Below are 5,578 nucleotides of genomic sequence, written 5' to 3'. Positions count from 1 at the left end.
AATTGGCCAACAAAAAACAGTCATTCCCCCCTCCCCCTCAAAGTTTCTGCTTAGGAGGTGGAGTGAAAGGACCATAGGACCATATGCAATCCCTGTCCCCTTCAACTCAACCCGGACCAAAGTAGAGCCCCAAACCCCCGATCCCCAACCAAGAAAACCGCTCGGCACTCTGACCGATTTACCTGCTTCATAGAGATAAAAATCTTTTGCGTGCGGCACTCACAGTTGCTCATAGGTCCAGCACTTTCGCAAACAGACCGCCGGCCTGCAGGAATAAGCTAAACCATAAAAACAATCCAATGTCGCAGGCACAGTTGTCAGAGCCATGCTCCAACTACATATGATGCCGCGGGCGCAGCAAGGGTGGGGCGCACAAAAATTTCAGAGACAAGTCCACACAGTCACGGCTAAGAGGGCCACTGCCGAGACCTGGGGATAACCTCAGAAACAGGGATTGAGTTCGTCGCCGGGCCACGTTCCGCAGCCGTGCGCCCTCCTCGCAACACATGCTCCGACATATGGATTTCAGATGAGCGGGACTGAGACGGGGATGAGTACAAACTTGAAAGTGCTTGCTGCGATAGATTTTGGGAGCGCTGGCAAGGCCCTTGGCAGGCAAAGAGCAGGAACATCCATTCTGCGAAAACAGCAGCCGATACTGTTCCAAGTGATAATTGAGCCTTGATTCAGCCTCATGCTTTTTTTTTCTTTCCTTCTTGTCTTTGCTCGCATTTCTTTTCTTTTTTTTCACATCTCCATCATCACTTTCATCTCCACTACCCAAACTACTCTGTCTCACACACACACACACAGAGCTCTTTGTTCTCTAAAATCTTTGTATTAAAAAAAAGGAAAAAAAAACTTTTGTAAAATTGTTATGTTTATGCTTTATTAATTTTTTATTTGAAATTGTTTTGAAAAATTGTTATATTTCTGTATGAATGTATTTTTTATTGGAATAAGAAATTCTTATCTGACCTTGGCTCGCCTCCTTTGTCTCATTTGTTGATTCTCCTCCTGAGTTATGCTTTATTACTGTGAACCGCCCCCCCCCCCCTTTTTTTTCTGCATTCTTTTTGGGTATTGGGTTTTTTTTTTGTTATTTTTCTTTTTTTTTTTTTTTTTTTTGCTTGAGAATATATTTTGAACTTGCCCCTGCAGCTACAAAGATCACATTAGATCAGAGCTGTGGTTGAAACACTGCATACTTTGTTTCTGAACAACCTCGCCTCTTCCTGACTCGTACATACCTTTGTCTCTTGAATGACCATCTTTGGAGAAGCTGGCTCTCAAACACAGAAACCTTGGTGGCAAACATTCAAATTTTTGCTTGGTTTTTTTGTTTTTTTCTTCCCACCCCCAGAAAAGTTTCAGTAAAATCCCGCTACAGCGGTTTCAAGTCTAAAAACGACTGACTGCTCAGAGCTAGCTAGCTCTCATCAAAGCAGAATAAATAATTTATCTCCGTCTCCTACAGCCCGTGGCATTTAATTAGAGAGCCGCTTTTATACATTTGTTAGGTAATTACTCTACTTGACACAGATAATGATACAAAACAGCAGTGTATAAAGCAAAGAGTCTAGTTTAAGCTACAAACTAACAGGAAAATAAGAGTTAGATAAAACAACACCCTTCTTCTCTGCTTCCCGTGCTGATGACCTCGAATGGGCAGGCAACTTATTAGCACCTCTGATTTTCAGTAAAAGCCCTGTGGTTTCTAAATGAAGCTCTGCCTGCAGTTGGTAATTAAGCTCGCTCCGGAGAGCCTCCCGGCTTTGGAGTGGTGAAGAACGTTGTTTTTTTTTCCCCCACTTAAATCCTGGAGTTCCTTGATCTCTCAAAACTGCTGCCCTGCTTGATTTGTCAACTTCACATCTACCAAGCATGCAAAATGCACCATTATTGAGCATTAAAAAAAAGGGGGAAAGCATTCCAAGCCAGTCCGAGCCACTCGCTTGACCCGCTCGTAGAGAAAATCCCAGTTCTGTGTTCTTTAACCTCTGCAGCTGGGAGCCAGGCAGATGTTGAATTCACTTTCCACTGCTGCTGACTCACATCCTCGCTGTACCTCTTGTGAAGTGGGCCATATTGGATAAAGCTTCTCATGACTGTGGCATCGAGACCGCGTATTGCCTTTGATGTGTTCAGAGCTCCACGTGCTTTCCCACATTGATGCTGAAACCCGAAGGATTACTGGAAACAATCCATCACTTTTCAATCTCGTACGTCTTTTAATGTCTCAGCGGACAGTGCAGCCCAAGGCTCGCGTTTCCTGACAACGTGAAGCGCTGGAAATGCGGTTTTGTCATAAGGGCATGTAATAAATGACCAAGCAGTGGTGGAAAGTGACCAACAGCTACAAGCCATCTCTCAGAATGAGACTGGACACTAAAGATATAGAGTGTAAGTCACAGGGGACATTTTGTCTCCAAGCTAGTAGTTTTATTTTTGAGACTTTTGCAAAAAATAAAATAAAATATTGGGGTTGGCTAAACTTTGTTTCAAAAGTTATTCCCTCCACTATGTTTGATTTAGTTAAAACACCCTCTGTAAAACATTTGTCATTGGTTTACTCCAATTTAGACCTTAAAGAGGACCTATTTTATGTCATATTTATTGTTACAATGCTGGATGCTTACATTAAGCATGGCTAAAGTGTTAAATAATGAGGACAGGATATGTGTACGTCACTTCCGTGAGCCTATGGCTGCAGTTTTGGCTCTCTCATTGAGCTGATATCCCTACTATGGTAATCTCAAGCACAAAGCTCTGTCCATGTGAACAGAGGCCCACCCACTCCCTGAGGGGCAACCAATCAGAGGAAATTTGGCTTAAATGGAGGTGGAAGAGAGCTAAAGTATAAGAAAAATAAGGATTATTGTGATTATTGTGAGTCATGCAAAGCTACTTTTGTAGAAAGAAAGAATAAATATGTGGAGCTTGATATCAACATAATAGGTCTCCATTTATATTAAGTGGAACTCTTAATGTGCACCACTTTAATGAAAACGTAATTGAGAGGTGTTGCTTTTGCAAGTTCAACATAGTGCAAGTGAAAGTGTTTAACTATTAAATGTCTTCCAAAGAAAGCCTGGAGTAGAACACATATACTAGGCGTGAGGAGAAAAATATGACCCTGCATGCACTTCCAAAAAAGTCTGCCGGCAGCTCTGCCAAAAAAAAAAAAAAAATTGTGGTGCCCTCTGAAAAATATCTTTTGACCTTTTTTTTTTTCCATTGTAAGTAAAAGAGTATAAAAAATAAACATTGAAAAACTAGCTTAAGCAAAGTATACAGCCATGTGGAAAAAGGGAAATCCCACCGAGAGCAATGCCTTTTATAGATTTTGTCAAACAAACGCTTGATCCTTGTTGATGTGGTGTACAGATAAAGAAGATATACCACGACACCTGCAAAAAATATCCATACATTTAATATCCTCCTGTTGCCACAGAAGCTACCCCTCCTCCCTTCAACAGAAATAACTTCTTGTAGGCGTTTTACATAATTGTTATTCACGAGTTTCTGAGATTGGCTTGCTGAAATGTCTTTATTCCTTGAGTTGTAAGACGTTTGAACGTTTCCCTGTATATACTGCCTGCTTTAACCCCCCCCCACGACATTTCAGTAGGATTCGAACCTGAGCTTTCAACAGGCTACAACCCTTCATTTGATTTTTCCTAGGTGAATTTCCATTGTTTTTCTTTAGGATCCAAAGGACTCCCGTTATTTTCAGGTACTATTTAAAATGGTGCCTCTGAGTAAAATTATTTTACACCTGTGGAATATCCTTTAACTCTTGCAACTATTTAGATAATAGCATGGCAACACTGAAAGCACAAGTATGGCACAGTCCTAGCGAATAACTTGCATGCAATCTGCAGAATCATGCTTTAACAAACCTGCAGTTAGCTTATCTCTTGACCTCAGTTTCCTCTGATGCAAAAAATATCTCTAGTCCAGAATTTGATTTAGATGCTTGAGTTTTCATCATTATTAATAAGAAATATCTTCCACCACTTTTTCAGTCAGCAATGAAAGGTAAATGTATTAAAGATAAAGTTTTAAAAAAAAAAAAAGGCTAATCGAATCAAACACTAGCATGAATAGCATGAAGTTGACCTTGAGTTAGCTCGTTTTCCTGTTGCTGCTAACATTTTTTAATGTCAAAATCCAGCATCAAAGTCAGTCAACAAAGTCCTCCTCTAGTTTACTAAAGTCTTACTAAATGAAAACTACACAGTGGCCAAATTTTTCAGTGAACAAGCGAGTAAGTCTAGCTTCTGAAGGATTGTCCTCTTCTCTATCGTAGCTGTGGTGACAATGGTTACAGTGAACTTTGAAACAATAAAAAAGCAGTTCTGTTCAGTCAGAGGTTTAGAAATATGTTCCAGATCAAATAAGCTTCCCCTTTTTTCACTAACCTCATGACGGCTAAATAACCCCTCCGCCGACCATGTAGACTGCACACAACAAAGAGCCCTCACATTCTCTAGTCTCCAAAATAAAGACTTACATTAAACTAAGACAGCAGTTCTTTAGCGCTGGCTTCTAAAACTAATTTATATCGTCATCACCAAGGCTAAACCAGAAACAGGCAACAAAGCTTTGGTGTTGCCTTTTTTACCTATTAGCAATTTAAGCTAGCAATCTAAGCTAGCTTACATAACAGACAAAAATGTTAAATGCAAAATTAAATCATCGTGTTGTGGCTGAAAAAGATACCAAAACCTTAATTTAGTGGTTAAAAATGTGCTAATTTTAACATACTGCTTACGTTATGGTATTGCACTGTTAAGAGTGTTTCTGCTGAACCTGGTGGAATATTTAATATTAATATAAAGTGAAATAACAGTTATTTGGTTGAGCAACCAATCTCTGAAGCGGTTGACAAATCATTTACAAAAAGGGTGTACTCTAAATGCTTTTCTAATTTTACACCCTTACCCGACCTGGTAATGCTAGAAAAGATTGGGCACGTTAGTCGCCATCAATTCAAAGCTTTCTCAGGTCCATGTCAGCTGTATCAGTGGATCTCGATGAATGTGACTATCTCTCACTACATAATTGCAGCGGGATTACTATTTTATCATTCCCTTTCAAGCGGAAGGCCTTCCAATTGTGGATAGTAAAATAAATCATTATCCAAAATTGCTGTGAAATAACAGACGTGCTGCAGGAGTGAGAGATTGCTCTGGCTGAGTTTCTCTCAAGCACGCACACACAAAATGGACTGTGATGGAGGTACACAGTGAGTTAAATGAGGGGAAATAATAAGGAAAGAGGAGGTTATCAGGCTCTGAGCCTGGTTCATTCAGCCTGCCAGACTGCAAGTCATCACATATGCAGACTTTACTCGAGCGTCAGGGCTTTCTCTCCCTCTCTTTCTGTTAATAGACTCTATTAGGACTTGGCTTGTATGGGAAATAGGAGTGAAATCAGAGGTCAGCGACCCTCCTTTATGTGCCTTGGCTTGAGAGAACCACAACAGCAGTCGCCACCGCTGTGCCATAATCGCCATCATCACCAGCCCCATCATCATCATTGATGGCGTCTGCCTCGCTAACATTGTCGTTCC

The sequence above is a fragment of the Haplochromis burtoni genome, unplaced genomic scaffold (genome assembly GCF_018398535.1).
Source record: "Haplochromis burtoni strain Fernald_Lab_line unplaced genomic scaffold, NCSU_Asbu1 Contig_30, whole genome shotgun sequence".
Classification (NCBI taxonomy): Eukaryota; Metazoa; Chordata; class Actinopteri; order Cichliformes; family Cichlidae; genus Haplochromis; species Haplochromis burtoni.
This window is presented reverse-complemented; position numbering follows the sequence as displayed.